The sequence below is a fragment of the Triticum dicoccoides genome, chromosome 4B, assembly GCF_002162155.2.
Source record: "Triticum dicoccoides isolate Atlit2015 ecotype Zavitan chromosome 4B, WEW_v2.0, whole genome shotgun sequence".
NCBI lineage: Eukaryota > Viridiplantae > Streptophyta > Magnoliopsida > Poales > Poaceae > Triticum > Triticum dicoccoides.
In genome coordinates this window covers 440,983,174-440,999,615 of record NC_041387.1, presented here as the reverse complement: position 1 = coordinate 440,999,615, position 16,442 = coordinate 440,983,174, and the positions used below count along the sequence as shown (strand labels likewise).

The 16,442-nt window shown below is 42.8% G+C and overlaps 1 long non-coding RNA gene across 1 annotated transcript; it reads left to right on the top strand.

Annotated features, from left to right (window-relative positions):
- Nucleotides 1-13,888: 13,888 nt before the first annotated feature.
- Nucleotides 13,889-16,056, top strand: LOC119293727. The gene is made up of 4 exons (XR_005143197.1): nucleotides 13,889-14,162; nucleotides 14,242-14,379; nucleotides 15,080-15,144; nucleotides 15,656-16,056. It is a non-coding gene; the product is annotated as an uncharacterized LOC119293727 (long non-coding RNA).
- The last annotated feature ends 386 nt before the right edge of the window (nucleotides 16,057-16,442 follow it).

Here is a 16,442-nt window from a genome sequence, read left to right as displayed (position 1 = left end):
CTTATTTGTGACATTTGTCACGGTTGGATAGAAGCAGTGGTGAATTATGGCATGCGGAGTAGATTTGCGAACTGAGCGACATCTAATAATTCTCATTAAATTTGAGTATATGCCAATTTTCTTCCGCCTCGCCGCACGGACTACTTTTTCAATGTCACCAGAGACAAGGGTAACCTTATTTGTGACTTCTCCATAGTTGGATATCTCAAGTGGCATGTAATAGCACCTAGAGCAGATTTTGCGAATTGTTTGGCCCGTTGCAACGCACGGGCATATGTACTAGTAATAATAAAGCACAGATTGATTTTGTCGGGTTCACCGTCACAATACGCTTCTTTCTGTGAATTTACGCTTTCAGTTTTTTTCACCTATGTTATTTTCTACATCCGAGGTGGTACTATTTTATCCCTTTTTCTTGGATTATTTTCTTTTCCGTGCGTTTTCGCTGTTTTTTTTTTTGAGACAACCTCGCATGCTTTATTCATTGTTCATAATGTTTACAGAAAGAAAACTCAAATCGCCTGGTTGGCCCAGCCATACATGACGACCAAATCCTAATGACAAAGCAAATTTAGCGAGATTGTGAGCCTCGAAGTTCGAGCTCCTATACTCATGGACTACTTTGCAAGACAAAAAAGATTCCACCCGATGTATAATCTCATGCACTATGGCTCCATATCCAGCACCCACGTTCTTCTGGACATCATCAACCACCCTTTTACAATCCGATGCAATGTGGATCATATTAACATATAGATCCTCAGCCAATGCTTGAGCCTCCCGTACAGCGATCGCTTCCATTGTGCTTGCATCCGTTATGAACTTCACTTTCAGAGCCGAGGCCCCCAAGAATCTACCTTCGTGGTCTCTACACACCACCCCCGCTGCACCATACTCTCCTTCGTTGTTCACTGCCGCATCCACATTCAGCTTCACATATCCATCAGGCGGAGGTAACCAAGCTGTTTGTCTGACAATACGAGGTTGTGTCGATGCTCCCCTATCTCTCCTGTCCGACAACTCCAAGTCCCTCAAGTAGCGATTTATGAACAGGTTAGTTGATGAAGGGCTGTCAAATATTTCTTCATGTATAGCTCGTCTTCTCGCCCGCCATACCGCCCATAATGTCACCACCATCCGTGTGAACTCCTTATGTGATAGCAGATCATGCATAGTGAAGATCCAGTTTTTTGCATCAAGTGACAAGTTGTCAAGCATTATCTCCAATGTTTCTTCTAAACAAAGTGACCACACACTTCTCGCCATCACAAGTCTATTAATGCATGTTTCCAGTCGTCTTGCGCCATACAGAAAGCGCACACACTTGATGTTGCCATATTCCTGTGATGTAACACCCCTGCTGTTGGGATCGATTCATGGCATAACCTCCATAAGAACACTTTCAGTTTTGAGGGAACCTTGATGTGCCACAAAGCAGTCCATGTTGCCTCCTCTACTGCCTCATTTGAGTGTCCTCCCACTGGCTGCAGCAACGCCTCCCCTTGCAATTTCAGTTTGAGCAATAGTTTATAAACTGACCTTACTGAGAAAATTCCACGTATGTCTTCTCCCCACGCCCAAAAATCATCTACTCTTGTAGTACAGAGTGGTATCTTGAGTATTAAGTTGGCATCTACGGGCAAAAAAACTGTGCGCACCTTTTCTTCTATCCAACTTGCCTCGGTGGCATCAATTAACTCTGCAACTCGAACTGGTTTGTCCATGACCAAACTCGCAATTGGTCTCATAAGACCCTAACGTGGAATCCAATTCTGTTCCCATATGTTGGTTTCTTCTCTGGATCCAATTCTCCTTATCAGTCCTCGTTCAAGTGCTTCTCTCCCATCTAAAATAGCTCTCTAGATCTGCGATGGCTTGCCTCCTAGCTCTGCCTCAAGGAACGACACAGATGGGAAGTACTTTGCTTTTAGTATTCTAGCACTTAAAGTGGACGGTGACTGAATTAAGCGCCATGCTTGCCTTGCTAAGAGTGAAAGATTGAAGAGATCAATATCTCTGAAACCCAGACCTCCCAAATACTTGGGTTTTGTGCATATGTCCCACGAAATCCAGCAAGGTTTCCTCCTCCCTCTCTTACTTCCCCACCAAAACTGTCTGATCAACGAGGTAATACTTCCACATATGCCTCGAGGTAACCTGAAACAAGACATAGAATAGACAGGTATAGCCTGAGCCACCGCCTTAATTAGCACCCCCTTACCCGCATATGATAGTAGCTTCTCCATCCACCCCTTGATTTTCTCCCATACCCTGTCTCGTAGATATTTGAAGATGCCATTCTTAGCATGTCCCACATCTGTTGGCATCCCAAGATACCGGTCGCTTAATTGCTCATCATGAACTTGCAAGGTGTTTTTAATCCCATCCCTTGTCGCTTGAGGGCATCCTTTGCTAAAGAAGATCGAAGATTTCTCCTTGTTCACTCTCTGCCCAGATGCTCTGCAGTAAGTCTCCAGCAAATTTGACACCACCTCTGCCCCCTCTGTACTCGCCTTGAACAACAACAGGCTATCATCAGCGAAGAGCAAGTGGTTGACAACCGGAGCTGTCGGGGCCACCTGGACTCCAGAAAATGCTGATGACTGAGGAACTGATTTCAGTAGGCACGAAAGGCCCTCCGCTGCAATCAAGAAAAGATAAGGGGAGATAGGGTCTCCCTGTCGAATCCCTCTGCTGGGTTTAAAATCCTCCAACTTTTCTCCATTAAACAGAACCGAAAAAGAGACTGATTTGATCATGCTCATCACCACCTTTATCCACTGTTGCGCAAAGCCGAGCCTCTCCATCATCGCTTGGAGATAATCCCACTCGAGCCTGTCATACGCTTTCATCATATCCAGCTTAAGAGCACAGTGACTATTACTCTTTGATTTACTTCCCTTCATAAAATGCAGACACTCATATGCCGTTATAATATTGTCTGTTATAAGTCTGCCAGGAACAAAGGCCGACTGTTCATCCGATATTATCTCCGGTAAATTTTGCTTCAATCTGTTTGCAATCACCTTCGAAGCAATTTTATACAAAACATTGCACAAACTGATAGGTCTGAATTGACTAAGTAATGTTGGACTCAATACCTTTGGGATAAGAACCAAGAAGGTTTCATTGATACATTCTGCATCTTCCTCCCCTCGAACTATCCTGAGAACAGCCTTTGTCACCTCATCCCCACACACATCCCAATGGCGTTGGTAAAAGTGAGCCAGAAATCCATCCGGACCCGGGGATTTTGTTGGGAACATCTGGAAAAGAGCAGCCTTGACTTCCTCTTCTGAATAATCTGCACATAGCATGTCATTCATTTCTGCAGTTACCTTCCGCGGCACATGCATGAGGACCGCCTCCATGTCCGACACCCCCTCGGATGTGTATAAATTCTTATAGAAGGCTGTTACCATCTCTTTAAGTTCTTCCGAGTCCTCCACCTGAACCCCCAAGGAATTCATCAAGGCTTTGATCATATTCTTCTTCCTTCTCATGTTAGCTCTCATATGGAAAAATTTCGTGTTCTTGTCTCCCGCAGACAACCACTCTATCCTTGATCGCTGCCTCCACAGCAGCTCTTCTCTGTGATATAATTCCACCAGTTTTTCATTCACCTTTTTCTCTTCGTAACAAGGTCCAAGACGACCTGGGGCATTCCGCAGCTCGTCTAGTTTCCTCTTCAACTCCTGTATTTCACGGCGCACCGACCCAAAGGTCCTCCTATCCCATTTCCTCAAGTTATTTGACAAGTTAGCTAGCTTATTCCTCAGATCTTCCACTCTTCCTTCTTCCATCGGTGCTGCCCACGAGATGCCAATTGTGCCCTTCAGATCCTCATGAGTTTCCCATGCCACCTCATAGCGGAAGATCTTCTCCTTGGGTGGGCGTTGATCCTGCTCCATGTTCAACACAAGCTGAATCGGGCCATGATCGGATGTTGCTGATGTTAGGTGATTAACCCCAGCTAATGGAAAAAGAGAACACCACTCAGTCGAACCGAGAGCCCGGTCCAATCTAACTCTGGTATAAGTGCCCCCCGTCACTTTCTTCTCAAATGTCCAAAATCTCCCTGTGTACCCCAAATCCACAAGCATGCACGAATCAACCATGTCCCTGAAACCTTGAATCTGAGTGTTGCTTCTCTCTCCAACCCCCTCATGTTCTTCCGGACGTAACACTTCATTGAAATCCCCTATACATAGCCAAGGGAGAGGGCTCATACTCGCTATATTCTTCAAAGTCTCCCAGGTCTAGTGTCTCATGTTTGTTTGAGCTTCACCATACACCACTGTCAATCTCCACGGGTCCCAGCCCGGGTTCCTCACCTCACAGTCCACGTGATAATCCGAGTAACCAGAAATACCGACATTTATTGAATTATTCTAGAACAAAACGATTCCTCCACTTCTACCTACACTACTGATAGCATAACCATTATCAAAACCAACTGAGACAGCTAACCTCTCTACTCTACTCTTTTCAATTTGGGTTTCTACTATACATAGAACGATAGGGGCAAAGTTCTTCACGATCTCGCGAAGCTCGCGAACTGTCGAGGCCTTGCCCGCACCCCGACAATTCCAGCATATAATACTCATTGCTCCCGGCGGTACTCCTCACGGGAGCCCGCCGATAAATTCTTGTCTGCCTTATTGCTGTCCACCATGTTGGTTCCTGCTGCTTCACAAACTGCTTCAAGCGAGTTTTCCAGTTTCCTCCCACTACCATCCCCCTTCTTCGGCCTCTTCACTTCTTTTCGAGGAGACACATACACCGGAGGCATAGGAGGCACTCCCGAAGGTTTCTCCCTCACCACCATTGTTGTAGACGTGCCTGGCAACACTCCTTCGCCTGCTCCTGCACCTGTTCCGAGTGGGTTAGCTTTTGGGTTATCAACCGACAGCCTCTTGAGCGAAGTCCCCCCTGATCCATGCTCATCTCCCAATGGCAACTTCCCGCCTCTGCCCCCCAAAGCAATATGCTCTGATTCATTATTCCCCTGCATGGGGGTTTTGCTTCCTCCCACACCAAGATTCTGGGTCTGCGGCTGACTCTGAACGTTTTGCTTCTCATTCGACGCCTTCATGCCTTCATCCTCTTGCGCCTTCTCCTCTGATCCAGCTGTTGCCTCATTGGTATGTGGCGTTCTTGCATTGAATCGCCAGCTCTGGTTCGGATTATACCGTTCCCGTCCTCTGCCTCGTCCTCCCATCGCAAAACCTCCTCTCCCCCTCTGTGATTGAGCATACCCTCTTCCTGCTGATCGAACTGTCACATTATCTGCAAATAAGAAATCGCCCCACTCAAAGGTAGATTCATCATGAACCCCGTTGCCACACTCCTCATGCCAATGACCAAATTCTCCACAGTTGTAACAAAATATGGGCAGCTTCTCATACTTGACTTGATATCTCACCCTCTCATCACCCTTCTTCCCCGTGACAAACCTCTTAATCTTTGCATTCACATCTATTTTCACTCTGACTCTGACGAACTCTTCGAAGAATCCAGCCGGCAGCTTAAGTTGCACCTCCTTCACCTCGCCGATCCGTGAAGCCAATCCTCTCACCGCCGGCTCTATGAGAAAGTTATCTGGCAAGCGATGGATCTGAGCCCACACCTCGATCTTATCCAATTTGAACGAGTCAGGGTTTTTGAACCCATCATATTCCTCCAAGATCACAGCCTGATCCCTGAAAAGCCATGGCCCATCTAGCATAGCTTTCTTCCAATCTACAAGGCACCCAAATTGAGTTGTAAAGAGGTTCTCCCTGATCTTCCTCCAAACTACTGTCTTAGCCGGGTTCCAGGCTGCCCGCATGTCGCCATAGAGTGCATTAGGGCTGAAGGTTTTTGATGTGTGTACCCTGGCGATCGCCAGCCATTGCGCCGGTTCCATCAGATCCGGGAGTTCTTCTTCCCACACAAAATCATCTTCCTCCTCCTCCTGCAGAGTAAGGCGAGCGAGCAGATCCTCTGCTGTCTCTTTTCCCTTCTCCCTCTGCGATCCTACTCCATCCGCCATCTCCACGATTTCGATCTGGAAAAAACCCTAGCCCTGCTCGAAACTCCTCGCAAGGCTATCTTATCCCTCGTCCCGGCTGGGTAAGATCACAGGGATCCCCCTGCGTCAGCCCGAGTCGAGAGGATTCGATCGCGCCCTCGTGGAGCGCCGAAGATATGATTCCGGCGAAAAAGTCGCCGGAAGACTGCGAAACCCTAGTTCTTTCGACTAGGGGAAGACCCGACCTTATATTGGGCTGCCGACGTTCTAACTTGGGCTGGGCCTTCTTTTTCCTTAAGACAACACGATGCGTTGCCGAGACCGGGTCTCCTTCCTCTTCTTTCCTCAATCGATCTCCTTCTTCCTCTCGATGTCCCCCACAGAAGCTCGATCGGCTGCGGCAGGAGACCCAGTATCCTTCCTCTTCTTTGATCCAACAAGATCTCTTTCCTCTTCTTTAATCCAATTATTTCCTGCGACGTAACTATCTCTGACTTAAACTACATCGAACCCGCCGCCAGCACCGCCCGTCTTGCACAGCACGTGCTCGCCGGAGCTCCTGCTCTTCCTGGATATAGGCCCCGGCCCTCGGGATCGACCAGCCAGGCTCGATCGGGCCTGCTTCGCAATCACAGCAGCGGCTACCTGGTGTTCTTCGGCAGTGGGCAATAGGCCAAGGAAAAGCCAAGGGGGGCCTAGATCCGATTAAAGTCGATCGGGAAAGATCACGTGGTAGAGCCAAAGACACATACATGTGCAAGCAGAAGTGGATTAGGAGCCTCAATCACGAACACAGTTGACACGTCTCAGCTTTTTCGAGAGGTTACATGCAGCACTCCATATCGACTCCCGTGCGGCGTTATTATGGACTTATAGTGATTGGTGCAGCTTCATGAAAAGGCCGCTCTCATCATGGCACGCCAGCTCCGGCAGGCCAGCTTCATTAACCTGAGATCATGCCCTGACTGCGCAAGCGACGTATGATTATGTGGTACGGAGGCACCGGCGAGGTAGTGTGATGAAGCCAACCCGTTCTGCCCCGGGTCATCAGCCTATAGAGCCCCAAGGCCCGGACCATGATGATGCCACCACGCCCGGCCTCTACTGCCGGAGTCCGACAACGATTCTGCTCTGTACCAGTTGCCGGCGACGGCGGCAAGGCTGCTCCCCACAGGCCACCGGAGCCCTCACATGGTGCCTCAAGCTCGCGCAAATTGCCTCTTGCTATCATACCTTCGCTGAAGCCGATTCGATATGGCCACCGAGCTCCACCCATACTGCCATGGTTTCTTGACTCGCTCCTCAGCAGGGTGGCATCACGACCAGCACCATCATTGGGGATGTTAAGTGAGAACATTGTTGCAATTCTGCATATTTCATCATGTCGTTTCTTTAAATATAAGTGACGTTTTTATACCTGATATGTACTTGAATACTTGAACTGAGAATTACTTTGTCATGTGTCATGTCCATCTTTTTCCATCCATAGGATTCATGGGCACATATATATTTATCAATCCAGATCTGTCTTTTGGCTGGGGAGAGTTCCACAACTAAGTCGAGCCTTCAACAAGTTGTTGTCACTGTGGTCTTCGGTGCTGTAGTGACTACTACATGCGCAAAAGCCTCCCCCTGATTGTTGAAGAAGATCTAGAAAAGCATAAAGCTCCTGGTTTTGGGTGAACATGGAAGCAAATTTACAGGACCTTGCTATCCTTACTTGGGAGAAGTAACTTTGTAAGTTGCCACATATTTTGATGTTTTTGTCCGAGATTCAGATATGTTGTGAAAATTGTCATCTCTCATTATTGAGGTCATAACTGAAAAGTTTGAGAAAAACTTTCAGAACTTTGACCTGGATGTTGGATACATACAAAAGGTATGATCACTAGAAGAATGGGCTTTTGTTTTTGCGACATTTTCATGTTCTGTCCTCACAAGCTTTAGCATATTATCACATATCAGTTTTTTCCTGTTACAATGCACGGCATGTGCTTGCCGTTCATCATGGGGAAGGGAATACAAGGAAAAAAGTTGTTGTGTATGCTAGGCGGAAGCACGCCACAGAAACCGCAGGTCATGTACACGACGGCCGACGTCTTGCTGGAGTGGTGGCGGAAAGAAGCTGTTGTAAGCTAGGGGGAATCACGCTGGAGAAATTGCAGGCCATCTACTCAACGGTCGTCGTCTCGCCGGCGCGGTGGCCTTCTCAAGGAATAGCCGTGGCATGTCATCTTGCTGTAACTTCAGTTCTTTGTCTCTTTTAATTTGATTTTCATGTAGTTTTTTTTTACTTCTGGACATCAACGATTCCATCAAAACTCCTCTAAAAACCAACCCCTTCATTTAAATTGTCTCTCTATTTTTCTTCAGCTTAGCAATGGTTCCACCGATCCTTCTATGAAAGCAGTCCACTTAATTTCACTCTATTTTTTATTTCTTTTTTAGGTTAGCAAGGATTCCACGCAAAACTCAATCAGAAAACTGAGTAAATTTCCTTTAGTTAGTTTAGTTTGTTATGTACTTCTATTATCTCTACTACCTAAAAGAAACATAAGGTTCCCTCTCCCCTCTTACGTTTCGTCTGACACCTTCGTTTAACTCCCTCGTACGTTCCCACCTCCCACCGTTTTCTAACCCCCACCCATATGGTTTTTCTATCCATCTGGTTTTCATTTAAACCGGTTTTCATCTAGAGTGCCAAATCAGATCAATAAAATCTTTCGTAATTAGTAACGCAATAAAGGTCACACGGAAAGGACTCAATTCACGGTGGGCAATCAAAGTCAATCCATCTAACCAATCACATTCAAAAGGAAAGGAAGGAATCAATAAAAAGGAGCGTAGCAACTGCATTCGTAACAAGTATTTGGTAACAGAATAAAGTGGTCGAGAAGTAATCAATCACAGTTGAGGCATCTAATCATCTTTCCTTGTTGTTACAGATCTCCCTTTTCTAAGCAATCCATCGGGCCTTCCCAAAAACGTACACCAACCTGATCCGAACTCAAAAAGACCTGCTCCTCATTCACCAATCCATGGGCCTTTCTTTTTTTGTAGTAGCTAGAGAAAACATTTTTTTCGGAACTTGTGGCGGCGGACGAACGAGGGCAGCTGCGGTGGGTGAACTATAATGGAGCAGTGGCGGCATATGTGAGCCCTCATCTCCTTTCAGTTCCAGATCCATGGCAGTGGTGACGGTCCTCCTCGTCTTCATTCACCCTACTAGGAGGCCGTTGCCCCTCCTCACGGACGTCCCTCCTCACATGCGGCATCAATGGAGGAGACGTCCACAGTCTCGCGCTCAGCGGCAGGAACAACAGATGTGGTGGTCCTCGTTTGGCCTTTAATTCCAAGGTACTTGGGAGACACACCACCGCAGTGAAAATCTTCTTCTTCTTTTTGTTTTGATTTTGGTAGATCCCAATAAATATGCAAGTTCTCTACCTCTACTACATCATATCAACGTCAGTTCTATATGTAAATTCTCTACTAAGAACGAGAGTTCATTGGTGACAAAATGAAGCTGATTTTAAGATTTTAATATGTCCAATTAAGCTGAACTAATGTTGTGTGCCGACCTAAAAACACATACACAACCTAAACTTTACATATTATGTGGGACAGTAGTGTGGCATCATCTTTTTCTGTTATCGACATTTTTTGTTAAATAGTTGTCCTACTTAATTCCTAACTCATCATATTACTCTTGATTTTTAGTCATGCTTGGAGCTTTGGTCTGCAGCTACATGAGATCAGAAAGCATGTCTTAGGCTAAAGGTAAAATTGTAGCTTGGAGGTGATTACATCATATGCTTTGGCGTGTAAGAGTGTTATGCTTTCTGTGACGTGGCTTGAAGTTCAGATATTTTGCAGTAAATATATATCTTCTATAGAGTCTTCTTTTTCATTTGGGTGTGGGACAGGGAGGGTTATGTTTTTTTCAAAAAATATAAGATTTCATTATTTTGTTTCACCATAGTTCATGTTTTATATAGATTTGAGAGGCACTTGACTTAATTTTCCTTTTAAATTGACTGATTGTCAACAACAGAGATGAAAGAATACTTCAAAATGATCAAAAAAATGTCGAAACATAGAGAGCTCACGCACAATGTCAATAATGAAAGCGGAGGGTAATGAAGGGTAAAGAGAAATATGTCGCGTTAGTAGATGGCGTCTAAGGAGGCATGAGGATTGCATGTTAGGGAACGAGAACTGGAGATTACCACAAAAAAAGGAGAACCAGACATGATCAGTTTGCTACTATATGAATGGAGACCACATGTCATGATGTTGACACACAATTCTTACTTAGATCAATTGTTTCATTACTTTATTTAATTTTTGTTCTATGGCAACGCAAGGGCATTGAGAGGACGGAGGATCTCAAGGGAGCAAGAAAATATGAGAGGAATGATAGGTTTACTTATAATTCACAAATAATTTTTCTTCTTATCGAAATCTTGTAATTGCTCCATGTGTGAATCTGTCTCATGTTAACAACTATGTGATTTTGTGCTTAAAATTCAAAGCGTGGGTGCGAGCCGGATGAGGTATAAACGAAGTTGGCGAACATTGTTTGGGGAGATGAAGATATGGGCTTGTGGAATAGGGCGAGTGTTCAACTTAATGGCAAAAACAAATCAACTACATTTCGTTAAAAATGATTATGTATATATGCATGTAAATGCTAAGGCACACATCTATTGTCAGTCAATTTTTGTGTCCCTGTTGAAAGCACGGGGAGTTAACTATTCTCCTAATGATCATTCCTTGAAAATCATGTTAACTATCAAATAAACCATATTTTGTTTGGTAAGTCAATAAATGATTACAATATAAAAACACGGACTGGATTTACATTTATTTACACAATCATGTAATATGGACAGGTAAATTGTGGGCTAATGTACAAAAATATTTATATCCCGTAGCAACGCACGGGCAAATTCCTAGTTTATGGCAAACAAATGTAGATAGACATGTCAGGTAATTGTTTCCAGTAATATTCTTCTCTATTATTAAATGAGGGAGTGCTTCTTCTTTTATTAATTTTTAGTACTTGAAACTGCGTTCCAAAAAAAAATTTACCCACCATACCATCGGTAAATAGAAAAAAAAATCGCTTTGATCCCCGTCGTAATTTTTCCACCACTTGAATCTTCCTGCCCCGATCCTGCCTGGCCTTATTCCTCCTGTGTGCTGCTCGGCGTGCCATTGTTATTGTTTTTTTTATTTGCAAAGTTGTTTGAGAGGTAAATTGATTTTGTACCCGTTGCAACGCGCGGGCCCTTTTACTAGTCTCTCCCTATATATATATGTAGTGTTATTATTTATCACCCAGGGTGCACAATAAGTTATTCTTTTCCCGAGGTAATCTTACGATTGCTTCCTAAATAAATTACATTTAGAATATAAATAGTTACATGCATATTAATTCAATATGTAAAATTTGGTATAAAAAACAAAAAAATAGGTTATAAGACCAGAAAAATCACATTTTATGTATGTTTTACACTATGTTTTTACATTCTTAATTTTACGTAACATAAAATATTTTTTATGGCGAGTACATATTTTCTTACGTTCTCTTTTTATGTATGAAATAAGACAAAATTTACGAACGTAAAAATATAGTGCATTGGTGTCAAAATAGAGAGGAGGTGAAGAATAATCATTCCTCACCCTGGGTGACGAATATATATATATATATTGTTACTATTCATCACACAGGGTGCAGAAAAAGTTATTCTTCACCCGAGCTAATCTTACGATCATTTCATAAATAAATTATGTTTCAAATATAAATAGTTACAGTCATATTGATTCATTGTGTAAAATTTGGCATAAAAAAAAGGGCAGAATACCAGAAAAAATACATTTATATACATTTTACACTATGTTTTTACATTTGTAATTTACGTAATATAAAATATTTTTTACGGCAGTTATATATTTTCTTACGTTCTCTTTTTACGTCTAAAATAAGACAAAATTTACGAAACGTAAAATTACGATGCATTGATGTTAAAATAGAAGGGGGTGAAGAATAACTATTCCTCACCCAGGGTGGCGAATAGCGCGACCCTATATATATAGGAAAATGGGTTAGTACTCCTAAGAGTACATACTCCCTGGCCACGTGTCATTGTTTTTGCAACTAACAAGCCCGTGCAACATCTACTAATTAATTATGGTATAAATCCCACGGAAGGGATAAGTGGACTCTCAAACCGACTCCGGATTATTTGGGATAAACATGCATATTGTTTTCTTGATAACCCGCGTACATACATACTAGTTTGTTTCGACTTTTGGAAAACCAGTCGATCCGGCAACGACCTGCTTCTTAATTTTCTTGTGGATATCACATCCTCACACATGTATTTTCTTCTTCTAATTTTCCCTGGAATGGCTACATGCGACCTTACCTAGATGGAGCTTGGTTGCCATGAATGAAACACAAATATGCACACCGACCAAAGTACTCACTTAGCCGGAAAAAAAGTACTCACTGAAAAAAATGCAGTATATACATCTTAGAAAATGCAGTATGGACCCATTGAAAAGATTGTTGTATATACCTCTTAAAAATGCAGTATGTGCCCACTGAAAAAAATGATGTATATATACTCCTTCAGAAATGCAGTATGTATCCATTGAAAGCAGAGTTGTATACACTCCTTTAAAACTGCAGCATATACCCATAAGAAATGGTTTGATCAATACGCTACCACAATATCATCGGTGAAGCATCAACTAAAGTTTGGATCATATGGATGATCAAAGAGAATTACTTTTCTCTGGAAAAAAAATGCCACACTATTTTTACTCCAGAGTTTTGTACTGTGTATATTTTCGTCTGAAACATGTGTAGTCAAACTTAATGTGTTGCTATTGTCTAGATATGCAATACGTGTGTGTTGGCTCGTTCTTTTTGAATGTTTTATATCCATGTTAATTTTTGATAGTTCAACATACCACTTACGTTGTGGTATATATTATTTTTGGCCGAAAAGGTATATATTAACCATTCAGTTATATTGGTCATCTAAATAAAGTGTGTCTCAAAGTAGTATATACTCCTTTTAATATAGGCAGTATGTACCCACTCGGCAAAGGTAATACATACCCCCTTAAAGATAAACCTAAAAAATGCAAAATATGGTATATACTCTTTATTTCATTTAAGTATATACTGCTCCTATGATATTCTAAAAAGTAGCTAGTTAGTAGCCTGACTTTTATTTAAAATAAAAAGCTGTACAGTATGTACTCGGCTGTTAGTAGGACATAGTCTAAATTTCAGCATAGTAGTATATACTCCAAAGGTGCATACTAGTTTTTCCTACCGAAGATGCGTACTACTTTAAGTTTTTTATTAGGGGTATGCATACCCCTTTAGTGATTAGCCATATACTCCATGCATAAAAAAATGGCCTAGTAGTTGAACATTGGGTGACGCACTCCTAATTCTAGGGAGTAGGTAACGCATGCAAACAAATTAATTATCAATTAGTTTCTTTCTACTGATTAGCACGGCTGTTGTTATCGAATATACCCATCTCACATGCAAAAACTTATTCATTGGGGTGGGAGTATGTACTCGTGGGAGTACAAAAGAGGAGTCATATATATATATATATATATATATATACATATATATATATATATATATATATATATATATAATAATCTCTCCTTAATAATAAAGTACGGATTGGGTCTTCGGGTTCAACCTCGCAGACTTTTTACACAAAGGTCTTTGATGTTTTGGGTATTCAACCCGCGGTACGTTTTTAAGTATTACATATTAGATATTACAAACAGGAAAACGTTTTGCTTTTGCAGGGAGCCCCCTATGGTACTTGCTATTGACCCTGATGCACAGGAAAAAACGCATCTGGACAGACAGAAAACGCACGGGAGGGCTCTCCTCGATGCGCACGGACTCCGCCGCGGCCGCTCTTCCTCTCCGACTCCGGCCATCCGCAACCCTCTTCTCCTTCGCCTTGCTGCGTCCAGCGTAGGTCCCCGCCGCCGGCCCAAAACGGTGTCCTGGCCGCCGGCTCCCCGGTGCTCTCCACCTCCATGGAAGTCCGGATCTCGCCGCCGCCCCGAACTCTCCGGCTCGTCCCACCCTGAGGTCTCATCTCTTCCTGAGATCCACTACAGCCTATAGTTTCTCGTGGAGAGCACCTGCTGACACCTGTGTGCGGAGACAGGCAAGCCGCCCCTCCTCTCGGACACATTGGAGCGACGTCTCACGCGCGATGTCAGTGGACAAGACGGCCACCATCAGCGTGGGGAGCAATGGATGTGGAATATCTGCTGTGGTGGTTCTCATCTGGCCTTAGTTCCAGGTACAACAATAACAAGCTTTGCTTCCTAATTACCTCTGCTCCTAGCTAGCTAAAATTACAACTGATACATGTATTGGTATATTAGCATATGTTGTGTCAGGTTTAAAGTCCCGAGAGATTTTGAACTACTTGTGGAGTGGAGATGGTGATTTGTAGTTCCACATTTTGTGCTAATACTTCGATGGATTGTGTGGTGATAAGCCAAGTGTGTCTGAAAATCTTTTTCCTCTACAATTATCTGTCTCCACTCCTTACGGATCCGAGGTGAAAACAAAGCTGCAGGTAGAGAAAGCAAAGCACAATGATAGGTAGCTTCATGGTGTTTGTCTTATATTCAAACTGCATTTAGCTTCTAAGAATATGATATAATACATCAGAAAATAGTACAACGTGCAGGCATCTCAAAATTCCAATCCAAATGAAACACGTATTCCGCTGAAAAAACACTCGCTCCAAATAACTTTACCATGGAATTGTTTGATCTATCCTGTGATGCGTCGGTTCTGATCATGTGCAATTGAATTTATGCTGAGATCGCGGAAGAATATTGTTCTACTTATGGTGATTAGATTATGCAAGTATAATGTTCTTTGCAGGTCAGATTTTCCATGTTGTGATGATAACAAAGTAAATTATCAGGTGGGCAGTCTTTCTCTGCCCCCCCGGTGACGTTTCAAAAAAAAAACAAAGTAAATTATAGGTGCCTTGCACGATGGTTGGTCTACATTGATGGAGATGACTATTTGAGCAGGGTGCTGTGCTGAGGTAAATGTGATTTCTCTGAATGCAATTCTTTTGCCATTACGAGATGGTTTAGGAAAAGATCAGAGTGTGCATTTGAATTGTTTACGTGAAAACAATCTTTTTATTAGCAGAAGCAAGGTAAAAACCAGATAAAGGGGAATGGGGCTAAGAACTTGGTTTCCAATTTTTTAAGACACCGTTCCTTTTTACCTCTCATCAGTTTGTTCACACATTTACAAGGATCTGTTTACATAAGGACACGGACTTTGATTGGTGACAACCTTTGCTCACATATTTACCTGCAATTTGTACAATACACACAACTTGAATCGATTGAATTAGTCAATAGCTGGAGATCTTAATTAGAATCCGAGCACTTCTGTCAAGGTCTCTAGATCATAGTTCAGTCCGGCGAGGTAAGCTGTAGTGGTATTTCACATGCTACACTTGCATGTGTTAATGTGTATCGACTACATGCTTCTGCCTTTTCCTCATTTCTGCAGTAATTGTAACCGTATTTCTGATGGAGCAGGAAACCAACAAGACATGGAAAACGCTTATAATCACCTGACAGATTACAGTTCCCGCGTCCGCCACTTCCCCTGCACTCCAGGTGCCCCATGGGCTGGGGCTGCATTTTAGTTTTGATCATATATGAACTTACAAGTTACAACCGTAAAGGTTGAACAACATCGGTTCTTTTTTGATGGATTGAACAACATCAACAAGAAGTTTCTTCCTCAGTTCCTCTTGTTTGGGATGATACAGATGAGATAGCCCATCAGTTGGTCACAGGAGGAAACGACCACAATGAGAATCCTCTTATATTCAGGCAAGTACTATTCCTACTTGACTGACGAACATCATATCTGTAGTATATCTCTTTGCACACTGTTGGTTATGTCGTATTACTTCTGTGTGTGTTTTTTTGCATACCGCTGGATGTTTGTGTTAGGAACTGAGATTCGCTAGCTTTCATATTCTGCTTTAGTTTTTTAATACTGAAAGTGCGAGGAAGAATCTAACATATTGAGAGATAGAGCTCAGTATTTCACCATGATAGTTAAACTCTCGAAGGAACTTATTTCATACCGTTGCAACTCACAGGCTCTTTTGCTAAAACGTTAACTTTTATTAAAAATAAGAAAATTCGCACATTTAACCATATTATCAACATTTATTAAAAATAGATATAAAAATGATGCACAATGGCACATGAAGCAGGTTATCCCATTTTTCAGCCCGGTGCAACGCACGGGCATTTGTGCTAGTAATAATAAAACACGGATTGACTTTGTCGGGTTCACCGTCAAAATACA